This window comes from Heloderma suspectum, chromosome 4, assembly GCF_057233095.1.
Source record: "Heloderma suspectum isolate Gila_16-S chromosome 4, 16-S_ref, whole genome shotgun sequence".
Lineage (NCBI taxonomy): Eukaryota > Metazoa > Chordata > Lepidosauria > Squamata > Helodermatidae > Heloderma > Heloderma suspectum.
Genome location: NC_139461.1, coordinates 102,285,941 through 102,310,382, shown reverse-complemented (window position 1 = coordinate 102,310,382; position 24,442 = coordinate 102,285,941).

Here is a 24,442-nt window from a genome sequence, read left to right as displayed (position 1 = left end):
CTCCCCTTTCACCCCATGAGCTGAGTATTCCACTTGTCTTCGTCTTATCTTTAGGGAGGGGAGTGGTTTATTACTATTCCATTCGCCTAATGGCTGACTGACAGATAAATCAGGGAGGAGAGAGGGGCACGTGGCAACAGCCAGCTTCCAAGGGCCTCCTAAATGGCAAGTAATAACTTGTGTCCATTTAACTATTACAGCTAATTACTGTTGATAGACCTATCCACCACAAATTAATCATCCTTTTCAACAGCCAGTGGCCATCACCACATCAGAGCTGACTCTTTCAGACGTTGGTCATGACTTTTTTGTATGGAAGAAGGGATCCCAATTCTCCTTGCTTTTGTTTACCAACTCAGAGATGCAGCTCTGTTCATTTCAGTAAGGATCAAAACCCAATCGTTGGATGCTTGGGTGCTTGTTGTCATCACTGACATGCTCTAATGCAGGGGCACTGGACCTTTTTCAAACCAAGGGCCACATTAAATCTCATAGAAGCTCTCAGGGACCACATTCCAGTGGTGGGTGTGGCAGAAGGCAAAAGGGTGCAGGGCTAAAATGCCAAAAATACCAGCATATTTTACCCTAAGCCTCTTACTGCCAGTAGCAAAGCCATAGGAGAGGCATTTCAACCTTTTAGAAGGGGGTGGGGGTGGCACACAAAAGCCAGGAAACCACCACATGATTGCCAGTCGGGGGAAAGGGTCATGGCTCTCTGAGGAACCCTGGAGGGCCAGACTGAGACCACAGGCAGGCCAGATTTGGCCCATGGGCCTGAGGTTCAACACCCCTTCTCTAACTGCTTTTAAAACAGTTTCTTTTTTCAATGCTAAACATTTCACATTGTTGCAAGTTTCAACTGTAAGTTGCCTTGGGGTCCCTATTTGGGCTGAAAGGCACCTCCTGCATTTATAAATAAATGAATACGTTGCTTTCCCTCACCCTGCTCTAGCTTGACCAACTTTGGCTGTACTACTTTGGCTAATGGGCTGAAATGCACAAGTCTTTTCATTCTTCCTTGATGAATGAAGGTCACAAAATAATAATACATTTCATCCCAAAACTTAAGGAAGCAGGAGAGACTGGAATATAATTCTGATCCCATCCGTTTTCCCCAGAGAACTAATTTGAAGAAAGTACCAGCGAAAAATGTTAAAGGCCACAGCATCTCAATTGCTCTCTAACTGCTATCTTAGGCAGTGTTTGGGACCATTTGACAACGTGTGTCCTTATTTTTCTTCCTTTCCATTTTCTTTTAGGAATGTAGAAGATAAATAGCAATGTCTCTGATCCTTTCCTAGATGCACAGAAATAGGCTGCCCACCTTTACTGGCTGGATTGCTAGGATATCAGGGCATTTAAGACATTTTGTTGAAACTGGGCCTATTCATTTTAATCCAATAGAAAGAGCAGACAATACTGGTGCAAATACATTAAAATATTTGCAGGAAATGAGTCGAAACAAGACACTATAACAGGGGTGGGCAACTTGTGGCCCTCCAGATGTTTTGGCCTACAACTCCCATGATACATCACCATTGGCTATGCTGGCTAGGGCTGCCTCTGCTGCTGGCGAGAAACTTCCCCTAATAATATCAGGGTCCTCTCCTTCCTTGTTTCCCATGCTGTTGGTGAATAGTGCAGCATTCAGCTCTTCATGACCACCCCCTTACACTTTTAGACCATCCAGAACCAAAGTTATCTGGGTGGTAAATTAAATTTCAAAACATGATATATAAAACCACAATAATAAAATGGAGCAGCACATAATAATATCGAAGTAAAACTACCAGTAAAAAACAAAACAAAACCACACTGCACTAAAACAGATCTTAAAATGCCTGGGAGGATAAAAAGGCCTTCCCATGGGCCCGAAAAGACCATAACATATGTGCCATGTCAGCCTCTCTGGGGAGGGCATTCCACAGATGGGGCGCTACCAAAGAAAAGACCCTCTCTCTTGTAGCCGCTGGCCACACTTCATTTAGTGGGGGCATTTGGACAAGGGCCTCAGAAAAGCCCCAGGTATAACACATTTTTGTTGTTCAGTCGTTAAGTCGTGTCCGACTCTTCGTGACCCCATGGACCATAGCATGCCAGGCCTTCCTGCGCTCTCTCCCAGAGCATGCTCAAGTCCATATTTATTGCATCGGTGATGCTATCTAGCCATCTCATCCTCTGCCATCCCCTTCTCCTTTTGCCTTCCAGAGCATAAATAACTGCTGCTAAGCTGTCTCTCTCCAGTGGGGTCATAGTTGGTATAACAGCCTAAGCTGAACCTGACCCTTTAAGGGGAGAGCAACCCCCTCCAGAACAGGCTGAGCACCACTTAACCAGACAGATGAACCACCTACACACCCTGTCTCAGTCTTGTCTGGACTGATTCTCAGTTTATTGGCCTTCATCCATTATCCTGCCCAAGCGCTTGTTCAGAACACCCACTGCCTCACCTTGATTAGATGAAAAGGAGAGGTTCTGCTGGCTGTCATCTGCATATTGGTGACACCTCAGCTCACACCCCCAGATATCCTCAGCAGCTTTTTCATCTAGATGTTGAACAGCGTGGAGGATAAAATAGAGCCCCAAGGAAACTCATAGCACAACTACCATGGGGTAGGACATTAATCCCTTAGCACGAGCTTCTGGAACCGGCCATCCAAGTAGGAGTGTAACCAGTGCAGTACAGTTCTACACCTCCCACTTCAAAGGATACCAGGGTTGACGGTATTGAAAGCCACACAGGCAGGAACAGCCACCGAACTGACTCCAGAACATCACTCTGTCATATTTCACTTCAGTACAGTTTTGCCCATCATTGTCCGGGGTGGGGGTGGGGGAATGCTTATGTGTTTCATGTACACGTACACTGTGTCCTTCTAACCTAGCAGAGGAATCCTGAAAGTGGAATAGAAGAGGAGTCGGTCTTCGTGTCCTTCCCTTGCAGGTGTCTGTGCCCCCGCCAAATCTGCTCTGTAAGTTTGGGGTACCCTCCAGAACGCTGGGGGAGGTGGTGCATGTGGCTGTAGAGGGAGGGCAAAGCACTCAAAATGGATGCTCTCCCCCTTTCCACCAGTGGGAGCATTCTGAGCAGAACTCTGTTGAGGGATGCTGCAGCTGACGCACAGAAACGTCGGATCCAAGCCCATGGCTGCATCCTCTTCCACCTCGCAATTTGTAAAGGGCAAGTTAACATCACTGGGTTGCAACCTGACACCTTGTTCATTCATTTTGGTAGGCATGACACAGGGATCTTGTACCAACTGATTAATAAACAGACTTTGCACCCGTGGTTACCTGGGATTACCCAGTTATGACCACACAATTTATTGATTTTAACAACCTTCAAGTACACCAAAGCTAGGTATAGGTCACTAATCTACATCTACAAGAACTAAATTATTGTAGATGTAGGTACCCTCTACATTTACCTGGAGCTCCCCCCAAACCCCAAAATTTTGCTATAAATATATTTTCCCCCAGTGTTGCTTTCTCTATTTCCAACCTGGTCCCAGGTTCTCCCTGGTGGTTAATCATCCTTCATGCCTTTGTGTATCTCCCTTTTCTTCCTAGTCCCAGGCATATTTATCACAGCCTGTAATGTATTCTTGTCCGGCTATAGCCCAGCAGCAGATAGTTTGTCTTTTTGAAATATTATTTTGCTTCCCCAGTACTGGCAGGGCTCCCTGCTTAGTTTTAAACTAGACACTATCGCAGCCCTCATGTGAACCTTTCAGCATGTCCTTGTTTGTGTCATTCTTTTTCCAAAGAAACAACCATCGCTGTGCACATTGTCAACATATGCCCACAGACCAGTTAATGCCTGTTCCCAAATTCTCAGAAAAAAGGATCAGAGCTTCTGAGTAGTTGTTTGGTATGATAATTTCCCCGAGCTTAAAAGGTTCCATAAAATGGTTTCCTCATTATCGGGGCTTAGCTATCAGGATGACTGAAAGCTAAGGAACAGCTGACATTTCCATTGTTCTCTTTTCTTGATAAATATTAATCTGTGTGTCCCCTAGCTAGTCATACCATTAGGAAAAGTGAGGCAGCCACCTTGGGCAGCTGATTTAGGGGGCTATAAAATGAAGCAAATGGTGAGTTATTTAATTTATTTTCATTATATTTGTACTGCCAGGGAGAGGCATTTCTGGGATTTTCTTCTTGAGGTGGCAAAATAGCTTGGTCAACCTTGAGTACTAGCCCCGCCCCACCCCACTCCTAGATTGTCAAGGTGCAATTTGCTCTTCTGTCTGAGGCAGCAGAACGTCTTGGGCTGGCTCTGCCTAGAATCTTAGTCTCGAGTATTTATTTATTCAATTTATATTCCCCCTTTCCACCAGAAATGATGCTCAAGGTGGCTACCAACTAAAATGAAAATCGAGATTAAAACAAAAAATTAAAGCATAGCATAAAACCAAATACATTAAAAACACAATTAAAAACCCAGCAACAACAAAAACAGGGCCCAACCCAATAAACTCCCCTTCAGCAGCAGTATGTTATATGACCCACAAAGCCAGACAGGGCCTGCTCTACCATTAGGCAGTGTGATGTGGCCAACTCAGGTGGCAGATGCTGGGGGGCAGGGAGTGGTGGTGAGGCCCTGAAAGACAGAACAGTGTGTTCCATACAGCCTGCCTTGTGCATCCAAAGTTATCTTGCTGCCCTCAGGTGCAGTGAAGGCAGCCATTGTTGAAATAAGGTTCAACTGTCAGATCAGTTGGGTTCCGTCCATGGAACTAGGCATCTTGTCATTCACCTCAGGCAACAAAATGTCTTGGGCCAGTCCTGGAACCAAAGTTGACCCATGTCACTTGCATAAAGCAACATTAATTCAGACCGAGACAATGACAACGACAACAGAAGGAATGAAGACAAAATGCACAATCCTACACGGTGTGAGTGTGTCCCCTGAGAACCTCTTTTTCACACAGCACTGGTGTACCATGGGAGAATTGCTTGTATGCTGCCGCAAGGACATAAATATTTAAAGGCTCCTGTGAATGCAAAGTACCACCCACAGAGGAGGTTTCCTGTTGTATCTCTACATGAGTCCCAGCTCTGGTCTGACTTCTTTCCTGGAGATGACTAATTTTCCTGTGTCTCTACACTGGATAAATTGCTTCCACTGCAGAGTCACAGCAGAAGTACAGACCCCCTCAGGGAAGGCTTGCTGTTTCAGCTGTGAATGAGTTGCTGCGCTCTCGGGATACCAGGCTGAAAGCTGGAGAACGCGCGTACACCTTTAAATCTCCTGATATGGCAAAAGACGAGGCAGCTTCCCCCAGCCTTTACCTCTCCAGCCAGTGAAGGCTGATGGCTCTGATTTCAGTGGAGCTGTGAGTCCACTCTGGATTTCACCCAGAACCAGCCAGAACTTTAAAGGAGATGTCCAAGGTGTTGACCCCAAGCCCCAAAATTGGTTTGGCACCTTGGATAGCTCCTTTAGAGTTCTGACCAGTTCTGACTGAAACCCAGAGTGGATTCAGAGCGCCACAGAAACCGGCGCCCCCGGCCTCCCGTCTCCAGCCCTCTCATCAGCCCCCTTCCCTACTGGCTCTGCGCATGCCTGCACCCCTGGTTTATTTCAGCAGAACTGGGGTAGAGAGGCAGGCCAGAGAGAGGACAGGTCAGGTGGGAGGAGCTGCTTTGTCTCCTGCCACATCAGGAGATTTAAAGCAGGGTGTTGAAGCTCAGGCCTGCAGGCTAAATCCTGCCTGCCCTCCAAGGTTCCCCAGAGGGCTGTGCCCCATTCCCTGACCCCACCCCTCCCCCTGAGGGCAAGGCACTTTCCCCTGACTGAGCCCGCCCCCTTTCCCCCCACCGCCAATCGTTTGGTGGTTTCCCTGTGTTTGTGCAGACTATTCCACATTCTAAAAAATTGAAGTGCCTCTCCTAAAGCTTCGTGACTGGCAGGAAGAGCTTTAAGCTAAAACGTGCTGGTGTTTTTGGCATTTGGGGGCCGCCTCTTTGCCTTTGGCCCTGCCCACCACTGGAAAGTGGCCCCAAGCGCTTCTCTGAGACTGAATTCAGCTCTTGACCTAAAAGACGTTAAAGAGCCCTGATTTAAAGGTATACGCATCTTCTCCAGCTATCAGTCTGGCAACCCTACTGCTCTGGGCTTGCCACCTTTCAAATCAGGAAGCAGACCCAGAACAACAACTCATGCAGAAAAACTCAAATTTGATGCAGCGTGGCGGTGGGGGGGGGGGCAGTATTACGTTTACAGTTGAAAAGTAAGCATTTTCTACTGTAACAGTAAAGTCTGCCTCCGACAGGATCAGGGAGACATTTATTCGGTTCCCAATTTGATGCCAACCTACCTAATTTGCACACCCTGATCCAATCTGTGAACCAAAAAAAAGTTATCTTTCAGTATTCACCGTCTCTGAATTTTATGGTCAGTTCTCCAATCAGAAATGCCTACAAAGGTATGTATATTAAGGGGCATTATATTAGGGGAAATGGCTTGAAAAAAATGTATAAATTATGCATAAATGCATTAAAATTTATATATTAGGATAAATGCACATGAAAATGAATACACATTTTTGTGCTAACTATTAAAAAACTTTGCAGACTGATGAGGAAATTGGATAAGATGAACTTAACCATGGAAAAACAAGAAACTGCAAGACTAAAATGTTAAGGAAGTTTAAATTTTCCTCTTGATCAGCCTCAGTATGAGCCTAGTCCTATACTGGCTGGAATTATTTTCTCCCCCTTCCCTCCTCTCTGCAGCTTCCCATGTTCCCCCAAAACTGCTCCAGAGAGGGTCCAGAAAAATTTTTGTGCAGGGTAGGAGGTGAGGGAAATCCCTCCCCTAATTCTGCTTGCAGAAGTGGTTCTGCCTATGGAAAAACGTAATTGGGTTTCATCCATTATTTCCAGTAGTACCTTCCACTAAAATCAACAGGATTTGTTTCCACATAAATATATTTAAGGTCAGAATACCAGACAGACTGGTAGACCAAGAAGTACTTCAGGATTAACTGCCTGTCAAAGCAAACTAAATGCATATCCTATTCCATTTATTCTGCTCCCACGGGAGCAATACACACAGCAAATGTAAACAAAATGGAAGATGCAACAGCAGCACTTAACCTCCTTGTTATCAGTTCTCAGTTTAACATGGGATGCTTTAGAAAACTGAAAAGGTTACACATACAACTTGCGGAACTCAGTGTCACAACAACAGTGAGAAAAAACAGGCCTAGTAAAGGTTTAAAATACAAAACAAAACATGGTAAAATAGCCAAGTTATAAGCAGAAAGGGAACAGCTCAAGCACCATAAAAATATGGTTTATGATCTTTTAACCTCTTCCCACAGTAGCACATTTTATTTTCATTGGTGAATTCTTCTGAAGCAGTAATAATCTTCCATGTTTCAACATTATAATGATGTGTTTCTGTATATCAGTGGAGGCTGGTGGCTCTGATGTCAGTGGGGCGGTACATTCGCTCTGAGGTTCAGTTAGAACCAGTCAGCCCTCTAAAGAAGCAATCCAAGGTGTTGAACCTATGGGTTCAACACCTTGGATAGATCCTTTAGAGTTCTAATTGGTTCTGACTCAAACCCAGAGCGGATCGACTGCCCCACTGACATTGGACTCACCAGCCTCCACTTATGTATATATGTACTTGATAGATACATACCAAATTACCCACACACAAAAATTGTCAGGAATGAATCTGAGCATGTGGAGATGTCCAGCAGCTCGGATTCAGAATGGGAACAGCTGGAACAGGGGAAGACACTCTCCCTAGTGAGCTGAGATAAGGCAAGGCTTTCTTCCCAAGACCTTGACACACAGATGGCTCAGCCTGAACACCCCCCCTTTCCTCCACCATGAGAACCCAGGGGTTTTTTGGGGGGAGCGAGGGACGTAACTTGAGGGATGCTAGGGTCCGTCACAGAGCGAAGTAGGAAAAGTTAGGGGCAGGGCTGAGACGCTCCACCAGGTTGGCCACTTGTGAAAGCCAACATAGGAGGGAGCCACCCTAAGAGAGGGACATCCTTGTGAAGCAAGTCTGGCTGGAAAGTTCTTGCGCAGACCGCTGGCAACTTTTCTAAGTTCCACTTTGGCTCCTCTATTGATATTCATAGATGTGTGGATTAGCTGTTCCATTGCAGTCTGAGAGTTTCCTAGAAACTGCATTCATAAAGAAGCTAGTCATTAACTAATAAAGTAGTAAGCCTGAAACCTTGTTTTTCCGGGCGTATGTTGACTGCGGAGGGGGAGGATGAAGGAATGCGACAAATATAACACGTATCTATACATTCAAGCCAGTCCAGACACTCTTCCCATCTCAATAGTACTGCTGACATGAATAGACATTCTGAACAGCAGCAGGTATTGGCACATTATGATCTTTGTTGCAAAATTAAAGTTGTATTTGTCTGTATCTAAGGTCCCTTAGATACAGGGACCTTAGATACAAGTTCACTGATGTGAAAGAGCTTTCTGTTGTGTACAGATCTCCAAATGTATACAGTGGAGGTGCTGAGACTAAAAGAAAAGTAACTTGCCCAAGAACCTAAGTAACAAGGCAGAGGTGGGGGTTGAGCTCTTATAGAACAAACCACTCTTTTGAACCCAAATAAAGATGGTACTGGAGGGCAACACTTTGCTTTGCAGCACACCAGCCTCTCAGTCAAAAACAAAATGATTTAAAAAAAAATCTTAAGAATTAAAAATCAGGAGGGGTAGGGAGCCTGGCAGGTGCTAAGAGAGGTGTCCGAGGGTAGAGATGTATGAGAATTTTGGCTTCGCTCACAAAATATGCGAGCACGCCCTGTTCAAAGGTCGAAATGTGAATGCAAGCACAGGCTCGTGTCTGCCGGAAATATTCTCAAATTGCCAAACACGTGCTCCCATTCGTCTTGTTCCCAGTTCAATTTGTGCAAATTTCCTAATGTGTGTACATTTCCTCAGTAGACTGAATCAGCCACACTATTGCCCATAGAGGAACTTTGCGCACATTAGGAAATTTGCACAGATCACGATCACTGCTTGATTTGCACAAGTTTCCCATTTGTGCAGAGCAAGCAGCAAGCAGGCATGCGAGACGACGTTCGGCGAGTCCTGGCAATGTCAAACATCGCTTGTTCAGCTGTCCTTATCTGCAGGCACATTGGAAACCCCACATATTTATGTCTTAAGTTTTTTAAATTCATGTTGCTTTTAATGGAGAGGATGATATGCTGCAAAGGCAGTATCGCAATACCAGTTGCTGAGGAACATAAGTGCGGGGGGAGGGGAAGAATGGTATTGAGTGCATGTCCTGCTTGTGGGCTTACTGCAGGCATCTGGCTGGCCATTGTGCGAGCAGGATCCTGAACTAGATAGGCCTTGGGTGTGGTCCAGCAGGGCTCCCGTTATGTTCTTGCATTCTTGATCAGCATTGTAAGAGGCCTATCCCTTTCTTGCCAGGGGACCTGCAAGGCCATGGCAGCACAGCAGCCATCCGCCTCAAAAATGAGGGTTAGAGTATTGCACCCCCAAACTGGCATTCACAACCACCATTCCCAGCAACATGCAAGAAGGGCAACAATAGCTCAGTCTTCCTCCTGCAGAGTTTTCTCCTACTGCTCCAAAAGCTGCTTATACCTCTCAATGAACTGGCTTCCCCACCCCACCACCACACACGGCTCTTGTGATGATATCAACAGCTCGCTTGTTGCTTGCTTCAGCCATGCTGTCCACACCAGAATGGCAGGGCACTGGGTGCTGCAGTTGTTCCAGGAGCATATCCTCTCACAGACGTGCGCACACACACACGCACGCAGGCACAGCATCCCACTTTCCCCCATGCTCACATAGAATATGCTCTGAAGACCAGCACCAATGAGATCATCTCCCTTCTCAGGGTTTGTGGAAGCATTCTGTACATTTGCATTAGTTGGCAAAACTTACCCAGGTCATTCCCCTTCATGGATCACTGCCTTGTTGTGGCGAAGGGGCTTGTGTAACTCAGTGAAGCCATAAGCTATGCCGTGCAGGGCCACCCAAGATGGACAGGTCATGGCGGAGAGTTCTGACAAAATGTGGTCCACTGGAGAAGGAAATGGCAACCCACTCCAGTATTCTTGCCAAGAAAACCCCATGGAACGTATTACAAGGTAAAAGAGATGATGCCGGAAGATGAGCCCCTCAGGTCGGAAGGTGTCCAATATACTACTGGGGAAGAGAGAGGGTATTTCCAAGTAACGCCAGAAAGAGTGAAGTGGCTGGGCCAAAGCCGAAAGGACACTCAGCTGTGGATGTGTCTGGTGGTGAAAAGAAAATCCGATGCTGTAAAGAACAATATTGTTTAGGAACCTGGAATGTCAGATCAATGAATCAAGGTAAGCTGGAGGTGGTCCAACATGAGATGGCAAGATTGAACATTGACATCTTGGGAATCAGCGAACTAAAATGGACAAGCATGGGCGAATTTAATTCAGGTGACCATCATATCTACTACTGTGGGCAAGAATCCCTTAGAAGAAATGGAGTAGCACTCATAGTCAACAAAAGGGTGGGAAAAGCAGTCCTGGGGTACAATCTTAGAAACGTTAGAATGATCTCAGTATGAATCCAAGGCAAACCATTCAACATCACAGTAATTCAAGTCTATGCCCCAACCACTGAGACAGAAGAAGCTGAGGTTGATCGGTTCTATGAAGACCTACAACACCTTCTAGAACTAACACCAAAAAAAGATGTCCTCTTCATCATAGGGGATTGGAATGCTAAAGTAGGAAGTCAAGAAATCACCGGGATAACAGGCAAGCATGGCCTTGGTGTACAAAATGAAGCAGGACAAAGGCTAATAGAGTTTTGCCAAGAGAACACGCTGATCATAGCAAACACTCTTTTCCAACAGCACAAGAGGCGACTCTACACATGGACATCACCACATGGTCAGTATCGAAATCAGATTGATTATGTCCTTTGCAGCCAAAGATGGAGAAGCTCTATACAGTCAGTAAAAACAAGACCTGGTGCTGAGTGTGGCTCAGATCATGAGCTGCTTCTTGCAAAATTTCAGCTTAAATTGTAGAACGTAGGGAAAACCACTAAAGCATTCAGGTATGACCTAAATCATGTCCCTTATGAATATACAGTGGAGGTGAGGAATCGATTTCAGGGATTAGACCTGATAGACAGAGTGCCTGAGGAACTATGGACGGAGGTCTGTAACATTGTTCAGGAGGCAGCAACTCAAGCCATCCCAAAGAAAAAGACATGCAAGAAAGCCAACTGGCTGTCTGAGGAGGCTTTACAAGTAGCTGAGGAAAGAAGGGAAGCGAAAAACAAGGGAGAAAGGGGAAGATATATCCAACTGAATGCAGATTTCCAGAGAATAGCAAGGAGAGACAAGAAGGCCTTCTTAAATCGAGGAAAACAATAGAATGGGAAAGACTAGAGATCTCTTCAAGAAAATTGGAGATCTCAAGGGAACGTTTTGTACAAAGACGGGCATGATAAAGGACAAAGAAGGCAGGGACCTAACAGAAGCAGATGAGATTAAGAAGAGGTGGCAAGAATACACAGAAGAACTATACAGGAAAGATCTGAATGTCCCTGATAGCCATGATAGTGCGGTCACTGAACTTGAGCCGGACATCCTAGAGAGTGAAGTCAAGTGGGCCTTAGGAAGCATTAGTAACAACAAAGCTAGCAGAGATGACAGTATTCCAGCTGAGTGATTTAAAATGCTAAAAGGTGATGCTGTTGAAGTGCTGCACTCAATATGCCAACACATTTGGAACACTCAGCAGTGGCCACATGACTGGAAAAGGTCAGTTTACATTCCAATTCCAAAGAAGGGCAACGCCAAAGAGTCTTCAAACTACCGTACAATTGCGCTCATTTCACATGCCAGCAAGGTGATGCTCAAAATCCTACAAGCTAGGCTTCAGCAGTATGCGAACCGAGAACTACCAGAAGTACAAGCTGGGTTTCGAAGAGGCAGAGGAACTAGAGATCAAATCGCCAACATTCGCTGCATCATGGAGAAAGCAAGAGAATTCCAGAAAAACGTCTATTTCTGCTTCATTGACTACGCTAAAGCCTTTGATTGTGTGGATCACAACAAGTTGTGGAAATTCTGAAAGAGATGGGGGAACCGGACCACCTTACCTGTCTCCTGAGAAACCTGTACGAGGGTCAAGAAGCAACAGTAAGAACCAGACATGGAACAACCGAGTGGTTCAAAATTGGGAAAGGAGTACGACAAGGCTGCATATTGTCGCCCTGCTTATTTAACTTATATGCAGAGTACATCATGAGAAACGCCGGGTTGGATGAATCACAGGTCGGAATTAAGATTGCCGGGAGAATTATCAACAACCTCAGATACGCAGATAATACCACCCTAATGGCAGAAAGAGAAGAGGATCTAAAGAGCCTCTTGTTGAGGGTGAAAGAGGAGAGTGCAAAAGCTGGTTTGAAACTCAACATTAAAAAAACGAAAATCATGGCATCTGGCCCCATCACTTCCTGGCATATGGAAGGGGAAGAAACGGAAGCAGTGACAGATTTTATTTCTGGGGCTCCAAGATCACCGCAGACGGTGACTGTAGCCATGAAATTAAAAGACGCTTGCTCCTTGGGAGGAAAGCTATGGCAAACCTAGACAGCATAGTAAGAAGCAGAGACATCACCTTGCCGACAAAGGTCCATCTAATCAAAGCTATGGTTTTCCCAGTAGTAACGTATGGCTGTGAGAGCTGGACTATAAGGAAGGCTGAGTGCCGAAGAATTGATGCTTTCGAACTGTGGTGCTGGAGAAGACTCTTACGAGTCCCCTGGACTGCAAAGAGGTCAAATCAGTCCATCCTAAAGGAAATCAACCCTGAGTGCTCATTGGAAGGACAGATACTGAAGCTGAAGCTCAAATATTTTGGCCACCTAATGCGAAGAGAAAACTCTCTGGAAAAGACCCTGATGCTGGGAAAGACTGAAGGCAAAAGGAGAAGGGGACGGCAGAGGATGAGATGGCTAGATAGCATCACTGATGCAATGAATATGAACTTGAGCATGCTCCAGGAGAGAGCGCAGGACAGGAAGAACTGGCGTGCTATGGTCCATGGTGTCACGAAGAGTCGGACACGATTGAACAACTGAACAACAACACCCAGGTCATTTCTTGGCATTCCTTGGTACACATTTTTGTCTTCTTTGCAACAGAGCCTACACATAAACATACATTTGTGTGTGGGGGGGTATTATTCCCACTTGATGGAAAGCCTAAGGAACTACATCTACTTACATGCTTGCCATTATCATGACTGTCATATTAGGGATGTCAGCACATGTCCCTCTGGGATCTCCACTGAGGCCCACAGAAGCAGAAGTGCTACAAATGCTTAGAGAATCTGGGTCCTACTGATATGGCAATAAACACAGGCATATATGCAGCAGATTACAATAAACAGTCATCAAGAAACCACCAAGATAATTATAGTTCTGTATAATGAAGCCCTCCTACAGGACGTTTGATTATCCTTGTCTTATTCTGCCCACAGAAAGAATTTCCTGAAGATGGCCTTTTCATTGGCAGTATCCATAGCAACCAATGTCTCACTGTTAAGGGTGCGAGACGGCTTGTGCACTGTACAGTGTTTTAGCTCACCCACTAGACACGGCAGTGGTTCAAGAGTAGAGCAAATAAAACAAATGTACACTCGTGTTCACTAGCTGCTTAGGATAACAATCCCCTCATTATTGATATTTGAGATGAAGCTGTTGCTCAAGTAGAAGGTAAAGGCTTCAGCCATAAACAGTCTCCATTCACACAGGACTGAAAAATGGTGCCTATAAGATATCCATCAGGTGTCCACTCTGTGGTAAAAGGTGCTTTGCAAAATATGCCACAAACCTCAGTTTGATTCTGCAGCAACCTGGTCTTTACAACAAGAAACTCTATTTCTTTGAACTGTTTGTATTGCACTTTGTTTTAAATATATAAAATGAGATAATCTGATGGATGGCATATCTGGAGTATAGCCATTGATAGCCTTATCCTCCATGTGTTTGTCTAATCTCCTTTTAAAGCCATCAGAGTTGGCATTCATCATCACCACATCTTGTAGCAAATTCTAGTTTAACTATGTGCTGCGTGAAGAAGTACTTCCTTTTATCTGTCCTGAATCTCCCACCAATCAGCTTCATTAGATGACCTAGAATTCTAGTTTTATGAGAGTGGGAGAGAATTGTCTCCCTTTCCACTTTCTCCACACCACATATAAGTTTATATATCTTTATCATGTCCCTCCTTACTCACCCTTTTTCTAAGCTGAAGAGCCCCAGACATTGTAACCTTTCCTCTTAGGGGAGTTTCTCTAGCTCCTTGATCATTTTAGTTGCCCTTTTCTGCACCTTTTCCAGCTCTACAATATCCTTTTTGAGGTAAGGTAACACAGTATTCCAGATGTGATTGCACCATAGATTTGTATAAAGCATTGCAATATAGGCAGAGGTTTTTTTCCTGTTCCTTTTCTAATTATCTCCAACATGGAAGTTGCATTTTTCATGGTTGCTGTGCCCTGCGTTGATGTTTTCACCAAGCACCACAACTCCAACATCCCTTTCCTGATCCATCACTACTAGCTCCAATCCATCAGCATCTTTGTGAAATTAGGATTTTTTTGCCCCCATGTGCATCACTTTACACTTGCTTACACTGAACCACATTTGCCATTTTGATGCCCATTCCCCCCAGTTTGGAGATAACCTTTTGGAGCTCTTTGTAATCCCTTTTTCTTTTAAGCATCCTAAATAATTTGGTGTCATTGTCAAACTTGGGCACCTCACAGCTCACATCCAACTACAGATCATTTATGAACAGGTTAAAAAGGACTGGTCCCAATACAAATCCTTGTGGAACCCCACTGTTTACATCCCTCCATTGCAAGAACACACCATTTATTCCTTTTTTTCTGTTCTTTTACCAGTCACCAGTCCATAGGACCATTTCTCCTCTTATCTCATGACTGCAAAGTTTGTGCAGGAATCTTGGTTAGGAACTTTGTCAAAAGCCTTTTGAACATCCGAGTAAACACAACGTCTAGCAGATCAACCCTATCCACATGTTAGTTGACACTTTGCGGAAGCCATTCTTGGTAGATTCTTCTTCAGCAAGACATGTCTTTCTATATGCTTGATTATTTTATCTTTAATAACACTTTCCATCACTTTACCCAGAACAGACATGAAGCTAACCAGCCTGTAATTTCCTGTATCCCTTTTTAAAAATTGGCATCACATTGGTCACTTTCCAGTCCTCGGACATGAAGGTTGATCTTAGGGACAAGTTACATATTATTTTTAGAAAATAAGCAATTTCATATTTGAACTCTTAAATGGATACTGTCAGGGCCTGGTGGTGATTTGTATATTTTCAGCTTGTCAATAAGGTCTAGAATTTCATCTCTTATCACCACTATTTGCCTCAGTTCCTCAAACTCCCTTTGTGAAAAATGCAGGCAAACAGTGGTGATAAGCGTTGAAGCTCTAGACCTTATTGGCAAATTGAAAATAAACAAATCACCAGGTCCAGATTGGCTGCTAGAGTCCTGTAGCAGTTGGCAGCCATGTGTTACTCACTTGAGAATAAATGGCAAACTGCTTTCTTTGCAAGGGTAGCCACAACTTTTAAGGGCCACATGGATTACTGGAGGAGGGCATGTGAGGGCATAGCAGCAGCATCTCCTCTTTTCCTCTACTGAAGAGAATCCAAGGAGATCAAAGTTTGCAATACAGTGCACAGCTACACAAGAATAGTTACTTATTTTGAAGGTTTATATCCCACCTTTCAACCAAATGATTGTCAAGGAGCTGGTCATAACACAAAAAGCCTCACACACACCCCAGCAGCCCTTGATCCTCAGGATGATGGAGGGGTCCAGAGCATCCTTCCTTTCAGCTCTGCAATCCCTGGGCAACTGGCAGCTGGAGCAAAGCATTCTTTCTGGCAGGGAGCAGCAGGGAGCAAACGCCCTGCAGTTTCCCCTTCTCTGGCTGATGGATGCAGCCAGTCTGGGTTTCCCTTTGCCATGATGCTCCTCCTGGGAAGCAGGGGGTGGAAACTCCCAGTGGCCTGTGGTCCCCTGGCTGGTGGCAAAGTCCAGAGTGTGCTCCCCAATCCCAGGTCAATTCAATGGGACTGACTTCTGAGTGCCTTCTACAGGACTGGGCGGCATCCTTGGCTGGATCATGCTTTCCTAGCAGTATGCTCTGACAGTATGAAAAAAGTATTTATTACACAGTTCTTTATTCCTTGTTTCTCAGGAGTGATAAAGCAAGATGACCTGGAACTGACCTTGATTCCCAGAGTCACTGTCTTCCTCAGAGCCCACAGGAAGGATAACAGTTTAGAAGTAGCACTGGGATTGACAGGTCAGTCTATTTGCAGTCAATGACAGTTTTTGATGTGTTCAATCACAAGTCCATTCTGTCCTGATTTCTGTGATACCTTAAAAATTAAAAATCATCTCAACATTTGCATTTACGTTGTATGCATTTCCCCTAAAATATGCATTTTTGTACATACTTCCCCTTAAAATATGCATTGTGTATGCATTTTCCCTAAACTATGAATTTTTGTATGTATTTTTGAGCTGCGAACTGCATCACAAAATTCAGAGAAGTGTGTGATCTGAAAGATAACTGTTTTCCAATCCACATATTAGTCCGGGAAGTGCGAATTAGGTCAGTTCACTTAAAAATACAGACCAAACAAAATTCCACAGCATCCTTAGAGGACACATGCTTCATTTCCTACCTTAGGTCATAGAACCTAAGGTATGTTGGAGGATTGAAAGGGGCCTTTGGCTGAGACCCTTAAGACAGTGGAGGCTGGTAGCTTCACCCTTTGGATAGCTCCTTTAGAGTTCTGACTGGTTCTGATTGAAACCTGGAGCGGATTCACTGACCCATTGACATCGGAGCCACCAGCCTCCATTTGTTGAAGAAACAGACCTCAAGGTTGAACCAATGGAGGCTGGTGGCTTGACTCAGTATTTGGAACAATGATGCCATGAGCCCATCGGGTAAGGCTGACAGTCGGATTTAATAAAGTACGTTATCCTTAAAAGACAAAAAACACCTTGATGTGGAGGTAGCAACACAACCAAACTGACTGCAGGATACAGAAAGGAAATACCAAAGAGGGTTGTGAAAGAGAAAAGGTTCAGAAAGCGAACTGGAGAAGTGGGACAGCAGGACCAAAGCCATCCTGAGGAGACAGAGTAGCAGAAATGTCATGATGGAAATGATTAGATTACTGCCTGCTGGTAAACATGCTGTGCCTTGTTGTTCATTTTCATTTTATTTTGTTTGCAAATGGCTAAAGTTAAAGGGGGGGGGGATAATGTGGATGCTTTCTCCAGCTGTATTAGTATTATGTCTGGAGGGAAAGCATAGATTGGAGAATGTGTGAGCACCTTGTGACAAGAGAGGAGAAAACATTAAAAGGATGCGGCAAGGAGAGAAAACTCTTCATTTCATTTCCTTCCAGAGCTCTCCAAAGAAGTTCATTTCCTCCTCCCTCCAGCCCCAGAAGTGTTATTACATTTCCAGCTAGATCACAAGCTGCGCTTGCATGCACAGCAAGAGAGCATGAAGGAAAAGCAGAAGCCAGAGAATCAGGTTGATGATATCCCCTGGCAGTAATGACAGCGGTGGCAAGTACAGGGTGAGAGCCCCTGAGGAATCCTGCCTTCTCCAGCCGCAAAACAACAAAAGGGGGGGGGGGAGACATCTTGGCAGGCTCTGCCATCAAAAGTGTTTTCTTTCCTCTCAATTTCCCAGTGACTTACTCTTTCCCTGCCTCATCTGGCAGCTTTACATAGAACAGGCAGCCCTCTTTAGCAGCCACACAGATTGCCCCACTAAAAACTCTTTTTGTTGTTGTTCCAGCTTTGCACTGGGATTTCATGAGGCACTGCTAGTTGATATTGCATCTGCCTCACTTGAGACAAGAAAATGTGGTCAAGCAGAGACTTGTGTGAATATGTCACAGGGGATAACTATCCATTCAGTCAGGGAAAGTTATCCCCTTGCAGCTGCTCCCTAAGCCTTGTCTGGTTGCCCCAAGAACCCCAGACACCCAAAAAAGGGGAAGGAAAAACCACTCTAGGAACAGGCTCTATGGCTCTTGTTCACAGAGAGACCCTGGAGTGTCCTAGGTTGCAGTGCTTGGAGGTTCCTGCCAGCTTCCTAGGATGACCTCAGGATGCTCTAGGAATGCAGCTTCTGTGGCAGGAACCATAAAGTCTTTTCCTGTAGTGTTTGTCTTTCTTTTTGGAGATCAGGTTGGGGTGGCCGCGGAGGGTTTTGGTACCTTGATTCTGTGCCAAAGGATGTGTATCTTAAGAGCCCAGTCTCCCCACTCCCCCAGATCCTTTTGGTATCAATAGAAGCTGTGCCTCCAAAGGGGTCATGTAGGAGGGGCAATTAAATTCTCAGTTGTGCACAGCAGTCCTGAGGCTTAATAATATATTATTATAAAAGGAGGCCTGGCCATGATCTTAATGGCTGTTTGATGGTTCCTTAACAGAACTAATGGCTAGAGAATAGTTGAAGATCTAAAGCAATGGGTGGGCAGACTTTGGCCTTATAGGAACTACTATGTTCTGTACTAGAACCCTGAGATCCACCACCTGGATCCTGGTGCAAAAAACATGTACTTAGAATTAAAGCATTTGAAGTCCAGGATTTTGTTTTGAATACAACTGAACAGAACTCATAGTCTTTTCCACACAAAAATCCACTCCCGGTTACCCCAAGCTTTCTTCATTTCAGCAGTATAATTTAGGGAGGAGGAGAGTCATGCTGCTACCATTATACAATTGGGAGTCAGAAATCCTTGCCAATCTATGGCACGTCACCCAGAGATCTTCCACTTGATCTAGATCTGCCTTCAGCTTGCCCCTGATCTAAAACACAGACTTAATTTTTTTATTTAAACTAAACTAACTAGAGCCCTTGTAAGAACCCTGGAAGATGTTCTGTATTGTTTTCCCAAGTCTACAATTCTTGGACCAGAACTAACAAGTTCTCTCACTGATGAATTAAGAGAGATCCAACTGCTGGATTTGAAGAAGTGTATATGTACATTACCTGTCCACAGTGTAATAGTATAAGAGGTAAGAGCAGGTGTGTGGTGTTTACCACAGGTACAACAGCTACAGAAGATGGTGGTAGCAGTAGTCCAGAGGTGTTGTAAGAAAAGCAGGGAAATAAACTGCTGTAAACTCAGATGCAGCAGGAGGGGGGATGTGTTGTTCAATTTTCCTCCTTGATAGAAAGAGTGTTCTCATTGCCAAGTCTGGTGCACTGAGCAACAGGTACAAGGTAACCAAGAAGAGATGGAGTCTCATGCACAGGGCCTGTAAATACTTCAGACGTCTCTTGCACTGTGGTGTTTCTGTCATATTCCAAAAGGTCTCTGTGCTCAGACTGATGTTCCAAGCCTTGTCTGGTGTCTTCAGATATACTTTCTCCTTTGAGAGCAGGGGTGTTGTGCCTCAGGCCTGTGGGCCAACTCTGACCTGCTTGGGGTCCTAATTGAGCCCGCTTGGGGTCCCCTTGATCACCTACCATTGGTAGTTTCCCAGCACAGTTCCCTCCCCACCCCCCAACATGCCTTCTGAAATGCTAAAATGCCTCCTCTGAGGATTATTTCCTGGCAGTAAGAGCTTTAAGCTAAAATATGCTGGTATTTGGGGTGTTCTTTAGCTATACCCCCTTTGCATTCAGCCCTGCCCACTACTGGAATGTGGCCCCCCGAGATTCAAATTATAATGGTGAACACAGTCCTAGCTGGATTTCTCTGCCCTTTCTAAAAAGATAGCATTAAAAGAATGCATTCGTTTATTCCATCAATCATTTTGATAATAAAGAATATTTGGTCAAGAACAGAAATTAGTCAATTGATCCTTTATTAATCTATTTAAAAGCTGGTGTGGTGAGGAGGGTAAGAATGGGTGAACTGATACACTGTTGTTGATTAAATTAGTTTTGTTGTACACATACGTTTTGTTGACTAAATGAGTTTTGATGAACACACACACACAAGACAAGAGGCAGGAGCAAAGAACACTCAGCCGGCGATTGCAAGACCTCCTGCAAGTACCAGTCAAGGGCCCAGCCATTGCTCCCCGCAGGGGAATCCCTTTCATGCTGTTCATCCTCCCCTTGGGAGGGGAGTGTCCAGACTAGGTGTGAGACCCAGGGGAAGTGGTCTGCACCACAGCGTTCACAGTTGGTTCTGGGTCACACTAAGCAAGGCAGGATCCAAGTCAACCAAGGTAGGAGACATAGTAGAATCTTGGGGAGCACATGGCATGAAGTACTGACTGAAGAGTTCTCCCACAAGGAGCTGTTATTCCAGAAAAGGACTGCAATCAACTGAGGCCTTAAGAAGGCTTGCAGAGCCTGGCCTTTCAAGGGCTCCAGCAGCCCGGCTAGATACCTCTTAAAGAGCCAGTGTCAGTTTCTACAGTCTCATGTTCCCACATGGCTGAGGGACAGGATAAGCTGCAGGGGAGTCATCCTCAGTGTCTGATGATGGGCGAGCAACATCCTCTGGCCAGGCATGGATAGAGGGGGGTGCTACTGCTAAGGGCTCCCCCTGAAATGGGGCTACCCATGACCCATCTGAACCTGAGTCCTCATCAGGGTAGTGTGGAGTCTCAGAACCAGGGGACATAATGGGAGTGGCATACTGGCGAATCCCTTTGTTATCTCCAATCAGCGATAACAAGAGGATTCCTCTCACCATCTCCTCCCCAAGCCCCCAGTAGCCTCTAGGCCAGGAAATGAAGCTTGAGGAATAGGTAGGGCTTGGCAGGTGTAAGCAAGGTCTATGGAATGTGCAAAACTCTCTGCGGGCTGGATCTGGAGCTTCCACTGGCTGGATAAGGCCTGTGGGCCAGAGGTTTCCTACCCATGTCATAAGTAACGTACACTCCAAAAATCAAAGTGTACTTGAAGCCTATCAAAGCCCCCTCCCCAGTGCTCAGCAGTGGAATTTTCCCCTCTTCCCAAGTTCCTGCAAAATGGCATTGGGCAGCTATGGAGAATAATCCAAAGAGAATGGATGAAAGCAAACAGCTTGGCAACTCTGTACTTCCTTTAGAGAAACAGAGACCTGAGAATATCTTGCCAATTACAACTTTCTTTTCATTTAATGATTGTTGTTCCAAACAATATTTTCCAAAGGTTGATTCTATACCACTGAATGCTTTCCCCCTGCAATTATGGGAGTTCCACCTTCTCTTCAATGTATTAAACAGACTGTTATAACAAACTTAGGGGTAGGGGTGTAAAATACATAGATGTCAATGCTACAAATAGAACTGCTGTCATCATATATTTAAGTTTTCATCCCTTTTTTACCTAGGTCTTCTCGTTGACTTGAGATAGATGAGTAGACGTTTTGTTAGAGAGGACTAGGAGGTTAGCTACATGTCGCTTGAACAAAGAGTAAGCACTGCACAGTAAGTGCTTTTGCTTGTCACAATAACCAGCAAATCGATAGAGGCCACATTTTTGCATTTAATTTCAATTTTGAGAGCTGCATTCTAGGGCAATGCAGTTTAACCACGGTGAAGGACTGGAAAATAATAAAATGTGTGATAGGTTTCTAATTTAACACAGGGACCTGCTTGCTATGTAGAGCTTAGTGTTAGAGAGCATGTTATACTTACACTGAATTCAGAAGGGAAGAAAAAGAGAAGAAAGGAAGCCAGAATGTCTGAAGTGGGTCTAAATGAAAAGGTAACATCCAAGGATTTCACTGTAATAAAAGCAGTTATGACAGAATCTCAAGATAGGATAGGACCTGGGTCACAGCTTGTAGAGGTCAAGGAAAGATTTTTGACAATCTGGGTTTTGTTTTCCCCTCTTCTCAGGTTTTACAGCTTTGTTGCCAAGCACTTAAGAACCTAGCGCTTGGGGTGGATGGACCTGTCAGTAGTGGAGGCTGGTGGCTCCGATGTCAGTGGAGGAGTGAATCCGCTCCAGGTTTCAGTCAGAACTCTGAAGGAGCTATCCACAGTGCTGAACCCCACCCCATATAGATTCAGCACCTTGGATAGCTCCTTCAGAGTTACAGCTATTCCCAGGATGGGGAGGATGATGATGTGCCTCCCTGTCATAGGGCTATTAAAGATGAGGAATCTGTCAGAAGAACAGATGTGGCAATCTCAGTTCAGCACTAACATGGTTGAATACCCAGACCTGTAAGAGCTGAGCACTCAAAGCCCCGGGCCTGGATGTACTAGTCTCTCCATTTTGGTTTCTCCCATATTCGTGTTTGGGGGGGGGGGGTAATCTCAAGTTCTTTCTGTACCAAATATGAAGAAATTTGCAATGGTCGATAAATCCTTATCAAAAATGAACTGAAATGAAATTCTCATCCATCCCTGTCTAGAACAGGGATAGACAATCTGGTGCCCTCCAGGTGTCTTGGACTACAGCTCCCATAACCCCTGACCATGGGGCATGCTGACTGAGGCTTCTGGGAGTTGTAGTGCAAAACATCTGGGCGTGACCTAGAGCATTTCACACAATTCCAGTTGCAATCCTATACATGGCAATGAGCCTTATTCAGCTCAATGGGGCTTGCTTCTGAGTAGACACATACAGGATGACACCGCCATCAGTAATTCAAGTGGGCAACTTGTGCCCCCCCAGATGTTCTAGGTTACATCATCCCTCACCATTGACTGTGCTGGCTAGGGCGGATGAGAGTTGTAGGCCAAAATATCTGGACAGCCAGAAGTTGCCCACCTCTACAGTAACATGACGCGTTTACTGGATCAGTGAAATGGAGACCTTAGCCCTAATGTCAGCCATGTGACTTAGCGCCATTGAATGCATGAGAGTTATGTTTGTTGCATTTACCTTGCCACATTGATTTCAGTGGGACAATAACTACTAATTTAGCTGCAGACGGCCTGTGTCTACACACCTGAATGGCTAAAGGCCCATTCCCCTCACCACCACCACTCAAAGCGGCACATTAGCAAATACCATTGACACAAATGTCTTTCACATTTTTCATGCCAACTGCAAAGTAGGCAGCTCCACTCAGGGAGGTGGAAGATTTGGCCCAAGAGCTTCCAGTTGCTGATTCTTATAAGAAGGGCACCAGATTTTTTCTAGAGTCTTAATTGCAAGGGTGCAGTGTTAAAGTCCTGCTCCAGTGAACAACTGCAGTGTGCATTCCCTACTCTTCTCCTCTGCCTAAGAGACCCCAGTATCTCCTTAGCTGTGGAGAGTAATGAGGATGCGAACAATTCCACCTCTGTGAGGAGCTAAAGATATCCATAGCCTAACCTGGGGAAAAGAATAGATAATTGTATATATACAAACTAGAATTCAAATTGGGGGGGGGGCTTGAAACAAAAACAAAAGAGACAACCTTTTGACCTTCTTTGGTCAACATGAGTACTAAATGAATACATGGATCCCTCTGCAACCCTTTGTCCATTCAGAAAAGTTACCTTGATAATACCTGACAGACAGACAGACAGACAGACAAATATCAGGGTTACAATGGTTATCCCATTTTAAAGGAACAGCCCATTTAAAATTCTCAAGGTAGCACTAGAAAAGAGAAAATTTTTGAAAACTTTTCCAACAAAAATCCAAGGCTATAGAAGTCTGGTCCAACTGTACCATTTCTCCACACAATATTATATGCTCAATAGTTTTTTATGTTCCATTTCAAAGAGTTGCATGGAGTCATATGAAATCTTTGAGCTTTAGTCAAGGACACAGAGTCCTCTGTAAAGTCATCAACAAGCTGTACTATTATGCAACCATTCCTGAAAGAAAGAAAAAACAGGGGGGGGGGAACCCTGATGCCTTGAGTACAATGCCAAGTAAATTAGAAAAATGGCATTTGAATTAACAGCATGATCCTGGCTCGGAGTTACATTCACTGTGCAGCCTGGGGTTGTTACTAAAGCCCCTCCTGAAAGCACAATGCTAGAGTGGTGGGGATGGGATGGGATGGGGAGATGCCAGCATAGCAGTGCCAGGCTGCAGCCAGGGTAACCCCAGCTCTGGGAGGACCCCACCAACAGCAGAGGAAATGCATAATCAAAAAAGAGGCCAAAAAGAGGGTGCTGATTGGCATATCATTTGCATATGCTAATGTACATGTATAGATGCAAATTTAGAAATCATTATTATCATTGAAATACAAATACAGTACATCTCACCGTGGTGTGGAAGACTGTGACCAAGTGCCTGTTCAGTCTGCTGCTAACCATTGATGGTCAAGAGTTCTTATGGCTCTTTATCTTTAAACTGGACTTAGACAGGACAGCCCTTCAAACACAGGACTCCTTCAAACAGAGGATGGTCCTCTGGCAGCCCTTCAGATACAGGACTGTCCTCTGTAAAAAGTCACCTGGTCACCATAGAATTAAAAATT